Here is a 22,200-nt window from a genome sequence, read left to right as displayed (position 1 = left end):
AAGCCACTTCAAGACCAAGACACTAATCCTCTTCTTACTGCTGAGATCATCTTCATCATTACTGCTTACCGAGATCATTATTGCTGCACCTTGACTGTTCATTGAGATTGCAATTGTGCCTTTACAAAGATCATCTATGCACCTTCATCATGATCACCATCATAACAACGAGGTCCATATGTGTGTATTCATGAGAGTTTCACCGAGAAATTTTACATGATCAAGACTGTGTAACTATGTCTTCAACATATGCATGACAAAGACTGAATTCATGACTGCGTCTAGATTACATGTCAAGTTAATGCATGACACTGTGGAATTATACTCAAAACATGTCACTGCGAGATAGAGAGTGCTATTGTAGGATCATCAAAGTCCTCTTCATCTCAACTAAGCCGAGATTGTAATGGTACCAATATACTATTCTGAGAGTGTAAGTATGCCAAGACAACGACTGCAACTAGGGTATCGTGGCAGTGGTATCCACCCGAAATATACCCAATTTGCATTATGGACAGAATTTGAAATTTCCTTCCTATGTCATACGAAACCCTTACTGTAGTTGCCTTCCGAAACTTTAGAGGAATGTGAGTTCTGTTCTTGTTCTTTTGCATAGACCCTAGCCACATATATATAGTGGTCAACTTATGCATTTGAGCTGACATGATAGTGTGAACAGTTGTCTTTTATTGAGCCGACATGATTGTTCTAGTTAATTCATTTGTAGGTTGACATTTATATTCTTATTAATTCATTTTTCTTGCTGCTTCTTCAAGGGGATGGTGCTTGTCTTGGAGGTCTTTGATCTAGACACTAGGTTGACTCATTTACATTACATTTAGGCTCAAGAAGATAATGACATTGACTCTTTGACTTTCCGAATAAATGAGCAAGAAACTCATTCTTATAATTCACAAAAAATAATATTTCTTTTTCTTAACAAGTACAAAGATCAAAATTACATTTGAAAATTCCAAACCTAGTTACACTTTCTTCAACATTTTATTCCATATTCATCACAAAAATATTCAAATTCATTTGATGTAAACTCTCCTCCTCTATCTGATTGTATGCACTTTATCTTGTAGCCTATTTGGTTCTCTGCTAGCACTTCGAAGACCTTGAATTTATTAAGTGGATCTAATTTATCTCTTAAGAGGGCTACCCATATTGTCTGGAAAAATCATCAATCACTAACATGAAGTAACACTCACCTCTAGGTGCTTTTGTTCTAGAAGGTCCACATAAGTCCATGTGTACTAGTTGAAGTGGCTTACTAGTTGGTAGCTGATCTTTAGTCTTGAAAGGAACACATTCTTGTTTCCCCATTTGACATGACTTCCAGATAGGATTTTGTGGCTTGGTACTTTTGGGAAGATCCCTTATAGCTCCCTTTTTGTTGATTCTTATGATATGATCAAAGTTTTGATGTCTTATCCTTCTAAGCCACAATGAGTAATCATGTTTGATCAAATGCCATTCTTCATTGTCTTCCTTTAGAACATATTCATTGTTTGTTGCTCAAATTCACTTGACCAATATCCTTCCTATTGTAGCTAAATGTATTTCACGTTCCCAAGCCCTAAAGATGACATCATATCCTTTATCGAAGATTTGACTCATACTCAATAATTTATGTTTCAATCCATCCACAAACCATACATCTCATGCCTTTCCTCTACCATAATTCAAGCTTATTGTACCTTTTCCCATTATTTTCCCTAGTGCATCATTTACAAAGGTAACATTTTCAGATTTGTCTTCATATAGAGACATGAACTTTCTCTTATCTCTGATCATATGCTTGGAGAAACCATTGTCAACATACCACTAATGGTTTTGGTTTTGAGCATAAAGAACAAAACCACACTTATTGGTTTTCTTCTCTTCCTTTTTTCCTTTTCCACAACATGGGGTTTCTCTATCCTATGATTACTTTGAGGTTGTGATATGAAGTTTCTAAGTTGAAATTCATAATATTTATGTCCAAAGTTGTGGAAATATTAATATTCATTGACATCATAAAGCAAGGCAAATGAATTGTTGTTATTGCTTATGTTTGTTCTTGCATTTACAAATATGTTTTTGATTTAATTTCTTTTTTGACTTCTTATTTCATTCCTTTTGATATATGATCCGTAGTTCATAGTCTTGTGGCCAATTTTTTGACAGAAATAAAAATATCCATAGAAGAAATTTCATGGATGGGGACAGTTGGTTCTTGTGAATATGGTCTCATTTCCATCTAATATTTTTTCCTTTAGAAGAGACAAAGCTTCTAGTAACTCATTCTTTGATTATAAAATTCTCTTGTCTAATTTTGGAGTAGGTTATTGTTTCCGAGTCAAGTTATTCTTTTGTTGCCGCTGAGGTGTATTTTTACCTTGTTGTTGCCAAGATTGTTTGACAATTTGTGGTGGTTGTGTTCGTATTAGCATTGATATCAACTAGACTGGCATGAATGCTTGTCACATTAGATGCATGTTGTAATGGCTCAAGAGCTCTCCTATGGTAGCTGCAGGCTTTATGTAGAGAATCATCACAGTAGTGGGCTTGTTGGAAAATCCATAAGATAATGACTACTATGTTGTTCAGGAGGAATGCCATGGTTGATGAAGTTCTTTGTAGAAAATCATCATAGTAGAAGGCTTACTGGAAAATCTATAAAATGATGACTATTGTGATGGATCAGATGGAATCCCATGGTAGCTGAAAGCTTCATGTAGATAATGTTAGGTCCCTACAATACTAGTGTATTCCCTTATTATTATTATCATTGTAGCCCGTTATTTTTATTGTTGTGCCCATGTTGTCCCCAGATTGTTATTATTGTGCCCCATAGAAGCCCACTATTATTATTTTTGTGCCCTTATATTATTATTGTTATGTCTACTTTGACTATATTGTGCCCCCTTAGACTCTTATATATAGAAAGGAGGTATTGTCAGTTGTATCATCCAATAATTGTTCATTTTTGTAATGTAAAGGAGGTTTCCCCCTCGAAGAGGCTGATTTTGAAGTCGTTTCTTTATCTTTTCTTCTATTTTGTGAGCTGGTTGCATAACAATTGGAATCAGAGCTTTGGATTCTAGGGTTTTCACTGCTTCAAACAGGTCATTGTGGAATTTTCACTATAAATTCTTTTCGACGACGTTTTAGAAGGTAAAATTAAAAAATATTTGAGAAGAAATCTTGGTGAACCTCAGATCTTAATTTCAAATCTTGTCTCTCTATATTTTCGGAGATATGATCCAAGGAAGTTAGGGTTTTTGCAGGCTCCCGAATCATATCTGAAATAAGTGACCTGGGGAAAATCGCCATAACTTTCTTTTTGAGCATCGGATTGAAATTTCGTAAAAAGGTACAGAATAAGGAAGAACTTTAGTTTTTTGTGTATCAGTTTCAGGTCCGAAGGTCGAAATAGTGACACATGGTACTTCGTACAAGTTCGATCTACTGAACAAATCTATAATCAGGTCATCGTGGGAGATTTGGAATAAATATTCCTTAGAGAATCCAATTGTGATCCGACTTGTGGGGTTAGAATGAGGACGCAGAGGGCTACCACAAGAAAAAAATTTAGACCTAGAGATCCGAAATTACAGAGATACAACAGATTCAATATCGAGCTCCTATAAAGCCATAAAAAGGTGTGTAGTCTTTTTAAAATTTTGCATAAGTTTGGCTTGAAAAATTAGTTTGAAGGAATTAAAAGGGCACAATGAAGCATAATTATCATTAATTGATGCCCCGAATAAATAAAATGGAAACACCTAGTAAGAAACCTGAAAGTTCTAGCATGACTCATGAAGAAGAGGAAGAAATGCAACATGATATATCAAAATTATGAGACCAAGTGCAACAAATTTCACTCTCACAAAAAGTAACAAAAGCTAAGATGGATGGTTTAAAGAAAGGCATGTAAGCTAACATGGATGGTTTAAATAATGGCGTGGAAGCTAAGATGGATAGTTTAGAAGTAAACATTGAAGATTTGAAGAAAGACATGGAAGGTTTGAAAGGAGGTTTGGAAAAGTTGCTACAAGAAATGCTTCTTAATGGCGAAAAGATAGTGGAGGAAACTCATGATGAGAAAGAAAGAAATGTTAGTCATGATTTCATAGACTCTAACATTGTATTGAAGACCCACCATGTTCCAAAGATAGATATGAGGAAGTTTGATGGCAAGGATCCCGTAACATGGATACTATAGATGGAGCGATATTTTGATCTCCATAATGTGCAAAACACACAAAAGGTATGCATTGTGACTTTATATTTGGAACCCAATCAATTTGTATGGTATCTATGGCTTTTATCTCATAAAAAAATTGTCACTTGGGCAATTTTTATGGAAGAAAAGATAGCACATTATGAGTATACAAAAAGCAACACCTTTTTAGCAAATTGATAAATCTCAAACAAAAGGTTCAATGGTGGAGCACATTGAGGAATTCCAAAAATTGAATATAAGGGTAAAATATATTCCAGAGGAGCATAGGATTTATGTGTTCATAGGTACATTAAAGGATAACATCCAACATGAGGTTCGCCTTTAGGAACCTAATTCATTGGAGAAGGCATTTAGGTTGGCAAGAAAAATTGAAAGCAAAATTATGGCAATAAGGAAGCCTACCAATCACAACTATAAATATGGAAGTGCTATTGCTCCTAGCCTTCCACAACATACAAGGTTGACACCACAACAATTGGAAGAAAAAATATCAAAAGGGCTTTGTTACAGTTGTGATAGGAAATACACTAAAGGTCATAAGTGTGCTGAGAAGAAATTATTTTACATAGATTATGAAGAGGAAGAAGAAAAGGAACAAGAAACATCAAAAGAAGAGGATACACACCAGGAACAAAGCCTAGAGAAAGAAGAAATAAATCTAACCATATCTTGTAATGCATTGGCCAAAATAACCACTCCTCAAACTATCAAGATAGAAGGACATATCAAGAAGAAAAAGGTAATAGTGTTGATTGATTTGGGCAGTACCCATAATTTTATTCATTATAGGATAGCAAAGGAATTGAATTGCTTCCTATATCCAACACCTGAGTGTCAAGTGATGGTTGCAAATGGAAGAACCATAAATTGCTTTAGAAAGTGCCATAATATCAAGCTATCCATGGGAGAATATGTGTTGAATATTCCAATGCTTTCCATTCCAATGGGTGGTGCTGATGTTGTACTAGGAGTCCAATGGCTACAATCTTTGGGTATGATAGCTTTTAATTTTCAAGAAATTTTCTTGAATTTTTATTTTTATTTTTTATTTTTATTTTTTTATTTTATTTATTTATTTATTATTTATTTACTTTTATTTTTATTTTTATTTTATTTTATTTTATTTTTATTTATTTATTTATTTTATTTATATTATTTTATTTTTATTTTTATTTTTTATTATATATATATATATATATATATATATATATATATATATATATATATATATATATATATATTTAAAAGGAAAGGAAGTTGAATTAAGTGGTATTGCAAGGAAACCAGGAAAGATAATCAACTCTAATAGCATGACGAAGCTTCTAAAGAAATAACAACGTGGCTTAATTTCACAATTATGTTCGTTAGAGGTTCCCACGTCGAAATCATCTATTTCTCCAGATCTCCAAAAAGCCTTGGACAATAATTCCAAGGTATTTGAGACTCCCAAAGGCCTCCCACCTATTCGTGATCATGATCATGTTATTCATTTGATTCCAGGAAGTGTTCCTCCAAACATCAGGCCTTACAGATATATTTATGCCAAAAAGAGTGAAATTGAATGTATGGTTGCAGAAATGCTAGAGGCTGGTATAATTCAACCTAGTCAAAGTTTGTTCTCTGCTCTAGTAGATTTGGCACACAAGAAGGATGGATCATGGTGCATGTGTCCAGATTATAGGGAGATCAACAAGCTCACTATTAAAGATAAATTTCCCATTCCTGTCATTGATGAATTATTGAATGAACTACATGGAGAAATTTACTTCACCAAGTTGGACCTTCGTTTAGGATATCATCAAATTAGAATGAAGACTGAAAACATTCTGAAAACAACATTTAGAACTCATGAGGGTCATTATGAATTTTTGGTCATGCCTTTTGGCCTTACCAATGCACCTTCTACATTTCAAGGTTTGAGGAAATTCCATTTTCAAACCCTTCCTTAGAAAATTTGTGTTAGTATTTTTTGATGCTACACTAATCTACAACAAGTTCTGGAAGGATCATATTCAACTTGTTGATAGAGTGCTCAAACTCTTGGAGGAGAAACAATTATATGAAAAGACCTCCAGATTTTTCTTTGGAGTACAAGAAGTGTAATATTTGGGTCATATTGTATCTCATGAAGGTGTTAAGGTAGACCCTAGCAAAATTAAATCCATTAAGGAATGGAAAATCCACACATCCATAAAGCATATGCGATGATTTCTCAGGTTGACAGGGTATTATCACAAATTTGTTAAGAATTATTGGAGAATAGAAGCACCTCTAACAATATTACTAAAGAAAGATGCATTTTCTTGGACTCCAGAAGCAACGAAAGACTTTGAACATTTTAAGGAGGCAATGTGCCAAGCATCAGTCTTAGCTATGCCAAACTTCACAAAAACCTTTATTGTGGAATGTGATGCCTCGAGAAATGGAAATGGTGTTGTTTTAATGCAAGAAGAAAGACCCATTTCTTTCGAAAGTCATCCAATCAAAGGAAAGTATTTACATAAAGTTATTTATGAGAAGGAAATGTTGGCAATACTGCATGCACTTAAGAAATGGCGACCTTGCCTAATGGGAAGACACTTCAAGGTAAAAACATATCATTATAGTCTTTAATAATTTTTAGAACAAAGATTATCTTCAGAAGAGCAGAAAAAATGGGTCATAAAGATGTTGGGTTATGACTTTGAAATCATCGACAAAAAATGGAAGCAAAATGTTGTTGCAGATGCACTCTCAAGAAAGGATGAGGATGTGGAAGCATTTCTTAACGCCATTTCTATTATCCAACCAAATTGGATAAACGAAGCAAGGGATGAACGGAAGACTAATGAAGAAGTGCGGGCACTCATTCAAAAGTTACAACAATACCCAGTACATCTGATACATTTAGCTAGAAAAATGGTTCATTATGGTACAAAGATCACTTATACCTCTGTAAGAATTCCCAACTCAAACAAAATATTCTTATGGAATTGCACACCTCTCCCTTAGGAGGGAACTCATGATTTTTAAAAACTTACCACAGGTTAAGAAGGAATTTTTTTAGGATGGCATTAAATATGATATTCAAAAGTTTGTGGCGGAATGTTTGGTTTTCCAAAAAAATAAAGTTGAAACAATTAAGATCCCAGGTCTATTACAACCTTTATCCATTCCAAGTCAACGTTGGGAGGAGGTTTCAATGGATTTTATCACAGGTTTACCCAAGTACGAAGGAAAGAGCTTCATCATGGTGGTAGTTGATAGACTTACCAAGTATGCACACTTTTGTGCATTATCTCATACCTTTAGAGCCAATACAGTTGCTACTGCATTTATGGAAACAATTCAAAAGGTACATGGAAACCCAAAGATTACTGTAAGCGACAGAGATCCCATTTTCACTGGAAATTTTGGACAAAATTATTTTCTTGTTTGGGTACTCAGTCAGCTCATAACTCATCTTATCATCCTCAATCTGATGGGAAAACTAAGATAGTGAACAAATGTTTGGAAGGATATCTTCGTTGCTTTGTATCTGATAAATAAACACAATGGGTCAAATGGTTGCCTATGGATGAATGGTGGTATAACACTTCCTTCCATACTGCAGCAAAAATGACCCCATTAATGGCACTTTATGGATATCATCCACCGTCCATCACATCATATTTAAGAAAAAATTATAAGGTTCAAGCAGTGGAAGATCACATCAAGCATCAACAACAAGTTCTCCAACTCTTAAAGGATAACTTCACTTTGGCACAGAATATAATGAAACAACAGGCAGATCAACATCACAATGAAAGTAGTTTTGATGTAGGTGACTGCGTATTTCTACATCTACAACCATACAAACAAATGTCCCTCAAGCAAGATAAGAAGGATAATAAATTATCACCAAAGTATTATGGACCGTACAAGGTGTTGCAAAATATTGGTACTATGGCATACAAATTGGAGCTTCCTACAGCTTCTCGAGTGCACCCAGTTTTCCATGTTTCATGCTTAAAGAAGGTTATGGGAGACAAGCTCCGAGTTCAAACAATATTGCCAGAACTTGATGAGGAAGGAAAAATCATATTGGAACATGAAGCAGTCACAGAAACAAGAAATCGATAGCTATCGATCAATTTCAGAGTATCTCATCAAGTGGAAGAACTTACCTGCTGAAGATTCCACATGGGAGGATGAGAATTTTATACAAAAGCATCAAGAACTATTCAAGTGTTGAGGACAACACTTTTCTAAAGGAGAGGGGCATGTTAGGTCCCTATAATACTAGTGTATTCCCTTATTATTATTGTCATTGTAGCCCCTTATTGTTATTCTTGTGCCCATGTTGTCTCCATATTGTTATTATTGTGCCCTTACATTATTATTGTTATGTCGGCTTTGATTATATTGTGACCCCTTAGATTCCTATATGTAGAAAGGAGGTCTTGTCATTTCTATCATCCAAGATTTGTTCATTTGTGTAATGTAAAGGAGGTTTCCCCCTTGAATAGGTTGATTTTGAAGTTGTTGCTCTATCTTTTCTTCTATTTTGTGAGCTGGTTTCATAACATAGAATCATCATATTAGCAGGCTTACTAGAAAAGCCATAAAATGATGACTATGGTGGTTGGGAGCTCAACATTCCAAGCACAAGAAGAAGAGTCAAGGAGAAAAATTTGGCAGAGAGTTTGCATCCATTTCAGAGGTAGACGATGTTCTCAAAGCCTACATCAGACCTTCTCCATTCAAAATTTATCTGGAAGAGATTTCCAACAGTATGCAGAAGTCTAAAAGTGGACTCCTAGATCAAAATGTATGGTTTGTCGAAGTTTGGGGACTTGAAGCCTAAAGAAGGATGAAATATCAAAGATAGGAGCCCATAGCGACACAATATCAAAACCCTAGATATCAACACATCGGAGCATTGGAACATCGGGAAATCAGAGTATCAGATATTAGGATATCAGAGCAGGTGGCATATCGGATATTAGAATATCGAAACTTATTAAGAGAGGAACTTTTAGAAGTTACAATATCCAGCTAGGCTGATAGTGCTAAAAAGTGTCGAGGATTGTCGAGTGAGTTAACAAAGGAATTAATGCGTAGTCAAGAATGATTGTAACACTTTCTCTCTCCTCCAGATGAACACATGCCAACATGTAAGTGGGCCTGAGAAAGGACAGTGGATGGTGATGTAAGAATACCAGAGAATAAGATATTGGATAGAAATATAACATTTTTGAGAGAGTTACAATATTGAGGGGCTTCGATATAGAGCTAAGCCCTGGTCACAACTCTCAGTCCCTTGAGAAGGAAACACACAGGGAGCTAAATGAAAAAGGAGCCAAGGATATTAGACAACAAAATATTGTAAGATTTCAATAGTGTAAGTTATGATATTGGGGGGCTCTGATATATTACTAAGCCATCAGTCATAGGTACAATTCTATGAGAAAATGGCTGCAAAAGGAGCTAAATGCAAAGGTGGCCAAGGATATCAGAGAGGTGCAGTATCGTAACGTTATGTTGGTGTAAGTTACGATATGGCGTGTTATGATGTAGTACAATGAGTTAAAGGATGTATGGGTCAGAAGCAATAGAATTGAATACATAATCAGGGGAGTTAATCGTTGAAATAGGATAAACATGCAGAAGACTCATTAACATGGAATCAAGGACATCATTTGGTATAGACGATTATGTGGAATGAAGAAAGAAAGCACCTGCTTCGTGTGCACGACTGGGAGAAATAAGTGAAGTCAAAGTAGTCATCCCTGAGTTTTGTCAATCTCTGTTGAGAAATAACTAATAATGGGACTCTCCGAGGAGTGTGCAAGTCATTTTAGAATTAATTTCTCAACATGGATATTTACATAGTTGTTCAATAAAAAGATCCATGGTCCATTGCCGATTTAATACTATGACAGGAAACTACCAGGAGACGCAACAACGGAAGAGAAAGCCATGTCGAACTACATTTGGATAGTTAGAGTACAATCATCAAATTTTACCTTGCACAAAGTTCCTCTGAGAAACAAAACGATCGTTTGTAATTGAGCGAAATGGGGAATTGAGAATATTACCGAAGTGCTGAGAAGTGAGAGGCGTCCATGGAGATAGAGAGGTCTAAGCACCGAGTAGCACATGGAGATAGCGGGTGTGTTGCGTTTAGTATATTGAGGGTAGTGATGAAGAGCAGGTAGCAGAGAGCCCTTGAGAGAGAAGGAAGAGTGTTGAGGAGATGCTGTGAGCAGCAAGTAAAGAACTGTTGCATGAGAGAATGAAACACAAAGTGCAGAAGTTGAATCTACAACCAACCATTTTGGTATTTTACTTGTAATTTGTATGCCTATGTTTTGAGTTTGGAAATTGTATGAAATAGTAGAATAGTGGCAAGAGCAGGTTGGTGCCTGCACTCTGAAGAGTTTGGTGCCTCTTCGAAAGCTGGTGCTTGCTTACCGAAGGGGGTCGATGCCTCATGTGAGTGGGTGCTCACAAACAAACATATGTAATTAAGTGGGTGCTTAATTTACATCATAAACAAACAAAAAAAATTGTGCTTTTTTCCTTCTGGGTTTCCACGTGAAAAACATTGTGTCAAATGTGTGTGTTTCTCATGTGATTTTTGTATGAACATGTATGTGTAAAATTATTGTTCATTGATTTTGTGAATGAATGCGCTCACAAGTAAAAAAATATAAGAAGGGACTATAATCATAATAGAAAAAAGAAAAAGAATCTCATAATTACTGATTCACCCCCCCCGCCACCAGCAATTCCTTATTACAACAATTGGTATCAAAGCCAAGGTTCCTTCAGCAATAGGCTAATCGATGGAAGGTAGATATATAAGGAATTGTGTCTAGGAAAGAGAGTTAAGAGGATTACTCAAGTATAATACTAGTCTTTGATGGGACAAACTATTCCTTTTGGAAAGTAAGAATGGAAGTGTATCTTATGTCCCTGGGAGTAGATGTTTGGAATTCAGTACTAGTATACTACAATGTCCATGATATTCCTCTCACTGATGCAGATGGTAAAAAATTATATGGGAACAACGTTAAATCCAAGAATTCCATTCTCTTTGGCCTTAGTCAATTAAAACTTGTAAAATTTATGCACTGCAAGTCTGCCAAGGAAGTGTGGGTAAAGATTAATCAGAGTCATGAAGGATATGACAAAGTCAAGCAGGTGAAACTTCAAATTTTTAGAATGAGGTTAAGAGTTTGATAATGAGTGAAAAAGAAAGCATAAAAAATAACTTAGAGTTAATGAAGTAGCTAATATGATTAGAGGACTTGGTGAAGAGGTCAAGGAAGAGATGATTGTTTAGAAAATATTAAAATCTCTGCCCATGAGATATAATGCCAAAGTCTCATCTATTGAAGAAAGGTCTAATTTGAAGGATCTCAAGATGGACCAACTGCATGGTACTTTCACAACCTATGACATGAGAGTAGGAATAGAAAAGTTGTTAGAATTAAATTCTAAATCGTTGTTTGACTCATAATAAAACACCAGATAAATTCCGAATGTAATATATATATATATATATATATATATATATATATATATATATATATATATATATATATATATATATATATATCTATATATATATATATATATATATATATATATATATATATATATATATTGAATGATGTTTTACAAGGCTGAGGTGGTGCTCCTTAAATAGGAGTTGACTGGCCATGCCTAATCAGAGAGACATGTCCTTTGGGGACTAATGTATCTTCATTCAAATAATTATATGTTAATTAATTGATTACTAATAATGAATTTATTTAAATAATATTTTAATATTTTAATTAATTGTTATGAATTTAAAGTTCATAACATTTCCTTCCCCTTAAGATGCTTTGTCCTCAAAGAATAGGTAGGCTTGGGTGTTGATGCAAGAAACGTTCTGATTCTCAAGATGAATCTTCCTTTGGTAACCTCTTCCATTTGATGAGGTATTCCTTAATTGTCTTAGATCGTAAAACCATTTATCGGGTAGCGAGTATACCTTCAGGTTCAAGGACTATTCTTCCTTCTTCATCGGCCTCTGGTATTTCTGTTTGTGCTATTTGGTTTTTCCCTAATACTCTTTTGAGAATTGATATGTGAAAGGTATTATGGATTCGGTAGTTGTCCGGTAACTTTAACCCATAATCTACACTACTTATCTTTTTTATTATCTTCTACAGTCCATAATATTTAGGTGACCAATTATTCTTCCCTTGTTGTTTTAGTGAAAGTTTCTTATAAGGTTGGAGTCTAAAAAAGACCCAATCTCCCTCCTTGAACTCTCTTTCAGAATGGTGTTGGTTGACTTGTTGTTTCATTCTATTACGAGCCATGGTTAGATTTTCCTTTAGTAAGTTGATGATCTTTTGACTTTCTCCTAGGTGGTCTTTAATTGCGGGTACCCTAGAATCAAGGAGTGCAAAGTCCTTCCACCTGGGTGGCTCATAACCATATAAGTCTTGGACGGGTGTCATCTTAGCTGACGTGTGGTACACGGTATTATACCATCATCCTGCTAGGTGTAGCCACTGTGTCCATCTGTTTTGTTTGTCTGTAACGAAACAACGAAGATATGTTTCCAAGCATTTATTAATGATTTCGGTTTGCCCATATGTTTGGGGATGATAAGCCAAAATCATGTTGAGGGATATTCCTGCTTGATGGCAGAATTCCTTCCAAAATTTCCCTTTAAACCTTACATCCCTATCACTGATGATGACCTTAGGAAACCCATGTAGTTTGTAAATATTTCTACAAAACGCATCAACAATTTGTTTAGTTGTTAGTCTTTTTAATAGCCATAAAGTGGGCATATTTATTAAGCATGTCGACTACTACAAATATTTTATCCTTTCTGTCAGATGCAGGTAGTCCTTCAACAAAATCCATCGAAATCTCCTCCCACTTCTGATTTGGAATGTGTAGTGGATGTAGCAATCCTAGAGTTGGAACACTTTTGCTCTTGTTTCTTTAGAAAATATCACATTCTGCAACATATTTATGAATTTCCTTGCTCATACCCTTCCAATAGAATGGTCGTTGGATGTTGTAGTAAGTCTTGTAGAATCTAGCATATCCGGCTGCTGGCAAATTGTGAGACTCCTTTAGTATTTTCACCTTAAATTTAGATGGGGGTGTTAGGTAAATTGTACCCTTGTACCATAAGATGTCATTTTTCCACTCAAAGTTGGTACACTGACTGATATTGTTAATCATGGAGTCACAATCCTTATCCTTGGCATATTCGGCTCGTATTTCATCCAACCATTCCGGAACAACTACCATGGAAGCACATGTTGTGTGGTCATCATCCTTACATGAGAGTGCATCATCTATGACATTCTCCTTTCCCATCTTGTGTAATATTTCTAAATTGAAAGCTGACAAATTCTCCATCCACTTTTGTTGTTCTGTTGATAATGTATTTTGCTGAAGTAAGAACTGAAGACTGTTGTGGTTGGTTCAGATTCAAAATTTACTTCCAAGAAAAATATTGGCGCCAATTCGTCAAAGCGTGTATGATGGCGAGCATCTCCTTTTGGTATGTTGATTTTAAGCCTTCTCGTTTATTAAGATTCCTTCTCTCAAATGTTATAGGGTGGTTGTCCTGCATTAATACAACTCCAATTCCGAAACCAGAAGCATCACATTCTACTATGAATGGTTTTGAAAAGTCAGGAGTTGCTAGTACTGGTGTGGTTGACATTACTTCCTTCAATTTCTCAAAACACCTGTCTGCTTGGTCATTCCACTTAAAAGCATTTTTCTTTAACAAATTGGTCAGGGGTGTTGTCAGATGTGCATAGTTTTTTATAAATCTTCTGTAATACCCTGTTAAACCTAAAAATCCCCTTAGCTTAGATATGTTCTTGGGTTTGGGCCATTATTTTATTGCCTTGATTTTGTTGGGATCCACTTGGACTCCTTTCCTCGATATAATATGTCCTAGGTATTCAACTTCCTTTTGCCCAACGTACATTTTGATAGCTTAGCGTGAAACTGGTCCTTTTACAAAATGGATAACACTTTTTCCAGATGTTTGAGATGTTCTTTCCACTTCTTACTATAGACTAGAATATCATCGAAGAAAACTAATACAAACTTTTGAAGATAAGGGTGAAAGAGCTCATTCATGGTTGCTTGGAAGGTGGTTGGTGCATTTGTTAATCCAAATGGCATGAACTTGAACTCGTAATGTCCTTCATGAGTCCTGAATGTTGTATTTTTGATGTCATCTAACCTTACTCGTATTTGGTAGTAGCCTGATCTTAGATCTAACTTGGAAAAATATTCTGCACCATGTAATTGATCTAGCATTTCATCAATGAACAAAATCAGAAACTTATGTTAAATAGTGATTTTGTTTAAGCCTCTGTAATCTATACATAATCAGAAAGATATGTCCTTCTTTCTGACTAATACTACGGGTGCAGCGTATGGACTTCTACTCTTCGTAATGATTCCATGCTTCAACAGGTCTTGTATTAAGTGTTCTATTTCCGTCTTGTGGTGATGGGGATAATGATATGGCTTAACACTAACTGGTGTTGAGTCTGGTTTTACTTCGATAATGTGCTCAATTTTCCTTTTCGGGGGTAACTTCATTGGTAGATCTTGGAAAACCTTCTCGTACCTCTGGATCAAGAATGAAATCTCTGATGATTGATGAGTCCCTTCTGTCGATAATAATTCCAAGTGCTAACATTGTGGAAAAAATGTTGGTGCCCCCTTGCAAATAAGCTTCTTCATCTATTGAGCGGAGATGACTTGTGTTGGTGGTGCCTGAAACCCAAACAACTAATATCGTTGGCATTATGTCACAGGTTTGGCACTATGACACAGGTGTTGTCCTTGATGGCAACTCACTCAGATGACAAATCACAATTCAGGCTCTCAGAATGAAGAAAAAAAGATATACGCAGGTTCCACTTAACCAAGTCGCGTATACACGTGGGATAGCTGATCAAAAGGCGTGTATGCGTATGCACACACTTTCATGCAAGGAAAAGCATGTACATGTGGGAAAACTTGTTTTACATCCATGGTATTCAGTCCTTGATATTTGGACCTATGGTTTTGGACCATGGTATCTCGTCCGAAGTGTTGAACCCAGGTATTGGCTCCCAAGTATTGGTTCTAAGTGGTTTTGGACCATGGTATTGAGTAAGGCCTAAGACTATAAAAGGGGAAGGAGATCATTAGGCAAATGCACTCAAGTATTGAATATCTTATGAAGAGCAAGATATAGAATACTGGTCATTGGGTTATGGTGCATAGATGGATCTTAATCAAGGAGGAACCTGAGCGCTAGAAGAAGGATAAGTTCTATTGATGGGTCAAGATCTTAAGGCTTGAAGAGAAGTATCTTTGTGTGATTTTGATCTGTTTTATTTGGCGCATGACTTGATTTGAAAATCTGATAATCTGGGTATGACTGATATTTGAATATTTGAAAAGGGTAAATTATCTTTTATAGATCTGTACGCAGGTTCAGCATAGCAAAGGTGCGTATACATGCTAGTTCGGTAATTCAAAATAGTGTATACACAGGTTTGCCTTAATATAGCAGCGTATGCACACAGGTTCTACATATTGAAGTAGCATACATTTCATAAAATATATTTTAGCTACTTCTGTCTACTGTTGCAGTGTTCTGGGTTCTGGTTGGGTTCTGGTATTATTACTGCATCCTAGTTACAACATTCAGAAAAGTGATTGTGTGATTCAGTTTTGGTTGAAAGGAGTTTGGTTAATGCAGATATATTTGATGTTTGATTGATGCTATTGATGGATCCAGTTTGAAAATTTATGAAACGTGGTCCCTGGAAGAAAAGAGAAGGTTGTAGCCTTCTGTAGGTCAGCACCTACGTACTAGTACATCAGCTAGTGCAAGAGCTAAGGGGGTTGTAGCTCCCTTCCAGAAGAAGATGGAGAACGAGAGAAGGTTGTAGCCTTCTGCAGGTAGAAGCTTGCATACTGGTATAAGATTGCACCAGTACAAAAATATTGTAAAAAGAAGATTCTTATTAAAAGAAGATAGAGACGAATTGCAGCAGGTGGTTTTCACCCACATTAGGTTTCCACCTTATATCTTGTGTTCATATGTGTGATGATCTGTTCTTTTTTACTGCACCTGTTTACTGTTCTTATGGTTAATGAAGTTCTGATGCACTGATTAAAGATCATCATTTAATGGATTAATTAAATCATAAGTTTACTAAATATACACTAGTTGCTTTAGACACAGTTGCGTGTATACGCGGGTTTCCATAACTGAAGTAGCGCATATATATATATATATATATATATATATATATATATATATAGATATATATATATATATATATATATATATATATATATATATATATATATGTATATATATATATATGTATGTATATATATCTGAGTATGAAAATGAAAAGTGTTTGATTTGATAATACTGATTCACCCCCCCTCTCAGTATTATTTCCAACAATTGGTATCAGAGTAGGTCCTTCAGAAGAAGCTTGATCGCTTGAAGGGAGATCTATCATCATGAGCAACTACGAAATGGAGGCATCCATCCGGCCACCAATATTTGATGGGAGTAACTTCGTCTATTGGAAGGTAAGAACCACAGCCTATATTCAATCTCTTGGTGCAGAAGTTTGGGATATCGTGGAAGGAGGATACACATTCCCATTAGCAACTCCTACAGATACAACCGGTAAAAAGCACTATGAAACAAATGCAAAGGCTATCAATACTTTATTGGGGAGTCTATCTCAATCAGAATTCATCAAGGTTATGCAACTCAAAACCGCCAAAGAAATATGGGACAAGATCATTCTAAGCTATGAAGGAGACGATAAGGTAAAATGTGCAAAACTACAATCTCTCAGAATTCAATATGAAACTCTCAGAATGCACAATGATGAAAGTGTGGCTAATTATTTCTTACGTATAGATGAGATTGTTAATCGCATGAAAAACTTGGGTGAAGAGATAAAAGAAGTTACTTTAGTTGAAAAGGTTTTAAGATCTTTGTCTTCTAAGTTTGAATCAAAAGTTTCTGCCATAGAAGAAAAGTAGAATCTTCAGAGTATTACCATGTCACAGCTACACGGAATCCTAACTGCTTTCGAAATGAGAAAAGGGGGTCCATCAGACATTAGAGAAGCCACATTCAAAACTTCAAAAGGAGAATACAATGAGTCAGGACATACGTTAGAAGGAGAGGAAGAATCAAACTTTGTCAAGAACCTTCAACGGGGCTCAGGAAGATTCAGAGGTAAGCTACCTTTCAAATGCTTTGCTTGTGGGAGAGTTGGTCACTATGTAGCCAAATGTTCTCATAAAGATAAGCTTGATAAAGGTAAGGAACCAGTTAAATGGAACAGAAAACAAAATGTAAGTAGGAAGAGCTATTATACACATGAAGACAACGATGGACTTTCAAATAGTGATGAAGATGAACATGGTAATGATTATAGACTCTTGATGGCTTTTGAAGATGATGATTTCTTGGATGCTATAGATGAAGATGATCTCTATGAATAAATTTATAAACTTAAAATTTGTTTAGAAGAAAATAGCATGATCATAGATACTCTGACATTCCAACTTGCTGAAAGGGAAAAACACAATGAAAAGTTAGAATGTGAAATTGTGGGACTTAGAAAAGATATTGAGAAAACAAAAGCTCTTAATATTAGATTTGCTAAAGGATCAGAAACTTTAGATGAGGTTATCAAAGTGCAGCGTTCTCCTCTAATCAAGATAGGGCTTGGATATACTGAAGAAGCATCTCAAGCACAAAAGCCATCCACCTCCAAAAGTTATCTTGATGCAGCAAGGAGAAGTGAACAGGTCGACAATCGTCAACAAAGGCTTAAAGCGAATCACCAAGTAAATCGGGGTCAATCTACTTCAAGGATGAACAGAAGCTACAACCAACTGCAGGTAAATCATTCTCAATTTGCCTCAAGAATGAATGTCAATGGAAACTAAAATCACCTGGACGGTAGATTTGATAATCGCAGGAATTTTTTTAATGGCCAATATTTTTCATGTCATAACTTTGGACACAAAGTTTCTCAATGTGTTGCCTACAAGACCATCATGACTCGAGAAGCACAAAATCAAAGGAGCGTGATTGGGATCATGAAGAGGACCTACAATAAATTTTCTGCTCTTGAAAATGAAATAGAATTCTATTTATAACAACTTCGATCATGAAGATTCTGAATGCAGGAGTAAGTTTTGGCAAACATCTCAGAAGGAGCAACCTTCATTGGGTCCCAAAACATGGAGAAGGAAAGAACCGAAACCAGAAAGATGTGGTATAGCCTTATATGCGGAAGGATAGGAAAATGAGTGGTACATCGACAGTGGATGTTTGAAACATATGACAAGCGATAAAGAAAAACTTTAGTCATATAGTGCTTTAGAAAAGGAAAGGAAGGTCTCATTTGGAAATGACACCCCTGCACTCATAAAAGGTAAAGGTTCTATTCTTTTGAAAGAAAAGGTCAAAGCTGGAAATGTTATGTATGTTGATGGCTTAAAGCATAATCTATTAAGTGTTAGTCAAATGTGTGATCAAGGAAATGAGGTAATATTTCGATCAAATGGATGTATTGTACGTGAGCTTGATACAGGAGAAACATTTATCAAAGGCATAAGAACGCCAAATAATTTATACATACTCAAGGGAGGACAACAACAATGCTATCTAAGCAAAAATGATGAACATTGGCTATGGCACAGAAGATTGGGGCATCTAAGCTTCCCTCAGATAAGGAAAGCATGAAAATATCAGGCGTTCGTGATCTCCCTGACATCAGAATTCCAGACAATACAATATGAAAATCATGTCAGTTTGGTAAGCAAACCAGAACTCATTTCCCTGAGAAGGAAGGATCAGCTACTAAGCCACTTGAACTTGTCCATACTGATTTATGTGGTCCATCAAGGAAAAAGTCACCTCGAGGAGAAGAATAATTTATATTGTTCATTGATGACTTTTCCAGAATGTGTTGGATAGGACTTCTGAAGCATAAAGACGAAGCTTTCGAAAAGTTCAAAGCATTCAAAGCCTTGGTTGAAAATGAATCAGATCACAGAATCAAATGCCTCAGGTCTGATCGAGGAGGGGAATTTACCTCGGATGAATTTTTCAACTTTTGTGAAGAACATGGAATAAGAAGGGAATTCTCTACTACAAGGACTCCTCAGCAAAATGGAGTAGTGGAAAGGATGAACAAAACGGTTCAACAAATGGCTCGTGCTATGCTTGATGAGTCTGGAACTCCTGCAACCTTCTGGGGTGAAGCTGCATTTGCTGTCATTACTATTCTCAACAAAACAAACATCCGGGTAAACAACACTCAAACTCCTCATGAACTTTGGTATGGTAAGACTCCTACGGTAAAATAATTCAAAGTTTTTGGAAGCAAATGTTACATCAAAAGGACTGATGAAAATCTTGGCAAGTTTGAACCTAGAACAGATGAAGGCATTCTCCTTGGTTACTCTTCCCGAAGTAAAGGATATAAGTGCTACAATAAAAGACTTGGGAAAATTGTTGAAAGTATTGATGTGGTGGTTGATGAAGCAGGCGACAATCCAAAGCAGATAAAAACTGAAGATTTTGAAGATGAATAGGACTATCCTTCAACTTCAAATTAGACTAATGATGAAGAAGAAACCTATGAGGCACCAGAAGAACAGATAAGGGTTGAAGAAAATACTCCATCGAGGTACGTACAGAAGAATCATCTAGAGACTCAAATTTTGGGGCAGAAAGAGGCAAGTGTTCAAACAAGAAGAACTATTACAGAAGCTTCAAGCTATCTAGCATTTGTCTCCTCTGTCGAACCACGAAATGTAAGTGAAGCATGTAAAGATGAATGCTGGGTCAAGGTCATGAATGAAGAACTTGAGCAGATTGAAAAGAATAACACTTTGGAATTGGTTCCTAGACCTAACGATAAGAATGTCATAGGGACCAAATGGATATTCAAAAACAAGCTAAATGAAAATGGAGATGTTATTAGAAACAAGGCCATAATTGTTTGTGAAAAGAACATAGCATAGCATAGTAGGTGGAGGAAAGAGAGAAGATGGGCACGCGCAAGGGACAAGGCTAGGGTTTACAGGCATATTCTAGGGTTCGTAGGGCATCTGCACAGACGGTTCCACAGGGCGGAAGCACCGACAGCTACTCGATAGCTCCTGGACGGTTACGGTCACGGACTCAGCTTTCGCCATTGCTACAGCTACACTATCGAATTTCTCGCCTGTCCCTTTCTGTCACTGACATTATTCAGTTATGGATCGTTGGGAGTATGAAGAGGTTGATTATTCGGCGGATCCCACACCAGAGAACGTCATATTTTGGACTCCGCATTTTATCTCTCGCTCACAAAACCCCCATTCCGCTTCCTCATCTGCCCAGCCGCATCAATCTACACCTGCATCTGCACCTCTCTCTACTGTCGTTCACCCTCCTGTATCTCCGCCGTTTGAGGTCCCTCCGCTCTCGCCTGGGGCACTACAATTTCTGGCCTCAAACACTCCGCCATTACCTTCATTTGATCCTCTGTCCACTATTCCATCGGTGATCCCCCCTCCGCCGATCTCTACACCTGCTACATTCGCATCGGCCTCTGGTATTCGCCCATCGGGATGCTTTGAGACGCCGGCGGTATCCTCCATTCCCACTAACCCGTCTCCCCGGGAGGGCATCACAAACCCTCTGGTTGATCATCCTTCGGCCCCTCGCTCTGGATCTAAGAAGGTTAAGTGCATTAGATCGACGGCAAGAGATATCTCCATCAAATTTGACGAAGCAAAACCGCTTGGAGAATATATGGATATTGCAAACACTGTGTTGGTTGGGCACGTCAGGGGTCGATCATACTCGAGACAGAGACTTAATCTTTGGGTTAAGGAGATCTGGGGTGGAGTACTTTTTGATCTACCAGAAGTCCATGTCCTCCCCAGAGGATGGTTCTCTCTTAAATTCTCCAAGGTCAGCCAAACAGAACTTGTTCTGGGTCGATATTGGCACATCGAAATGGCCCCTGTTCTTCTCAAGCGATGGAACCCTCTCTTTGATCCAGATCGAGAACAGCTAGGTGCCGGTCCAATCTGGGTGAGACTCCCTGGCCTTCCAATTCCATTCTGGGACGAGGAAGTTTTCATTAGGGTTGGGAATGCCCTAGGGACATACTTGGACTATGATCGCACCTATGTGGAATCTGGGCATCGTACACTGGCTCGGATTTTGGTTCATTTGGACACTCGAGAGGGACTCGAGGAACAGATCACGCTTCAATGGGGCAGGTGTATTCGTGTTCAACTGTTGGATTATGAAGGCGTACCATATCGGTGCAGGCGTTGCCACAAAGTGGGGCACCTCGCAAAGGATTGCCCCCTCAATAAGAAAGCTGCAGAATCAGTGAAAGGCACCCCGGCATCAACGAGGACTGCTTCCCCCATCATATCTCGTCCGTCGTCTGCTGGTCCGGCCCTATCGACATCTCCACCTGCGAGCGACACTGATCTCCGGAGATCCTCCACACCAAAAACAAGGGCGCGCTCGGCGGCAGAAGCGGGTATGAATTCTGTTTCTTTTACTTTGCATTCAGCTTCAAATGCATTTCATGACTCGGGTTCATCTGCACATATCCCCATGATCCCCTGCTCTCTATCTCAACCTCTCACTTTCTCCGACCCTATTATCTCTACATCTCTTGGATCCTTTACCTCCCCGAGCCCATCCTCCCCTCCCCATCCGTATTTCCTTAGGTCTCGGAACACAACAAAGGATCAGGCTGTCGGACACTCGGGGCTAGGCATTATCATTCCTGAGGGGACATCATTGAATCCCAGAGGGCGAAAATCTCACCTTTCTAAAGCCATCAAACAAGCCGGGGCTGAGGTGGTCTCGGGTCGGCAAGCAACCATTGACG

The 22,200-nt window shown here is 37.1% G+C and overlaps 1 pseudogene; it reads right to left on the bottom strand.

Annotated features, from left to right (window-relative positions):
* Positions 1 to 20,494, bottom strand: part of LOC149201907 (small ribosomal subunit protein eS1-like) — an 89,993-nt pseudogene extending 69,499 nt beyond the window's left edge.
* Positions 20,495 to 22,200: the final 1,706 nt, after the last annotated feature.

This window comes from Pinus tabuliformis, chromosome 2_1, assembly GCF_031772625.1.
Source record: "Pinus tabuliformis cultivar Carrire ecotype Pingquan chromosome 2_1, CPIR1, whole genome shotgun sequence".
NCBI lineage: Eukaryota > Viridiplantae > Streptophyta > Pinopsida > Pinales > Pinaceae > Pinus > Pinus tabuliformis.
Note: the sequence above shows the minus strand (reverse complement) of the source record. Positions and strands in the feature narration are given on the sequence as shown.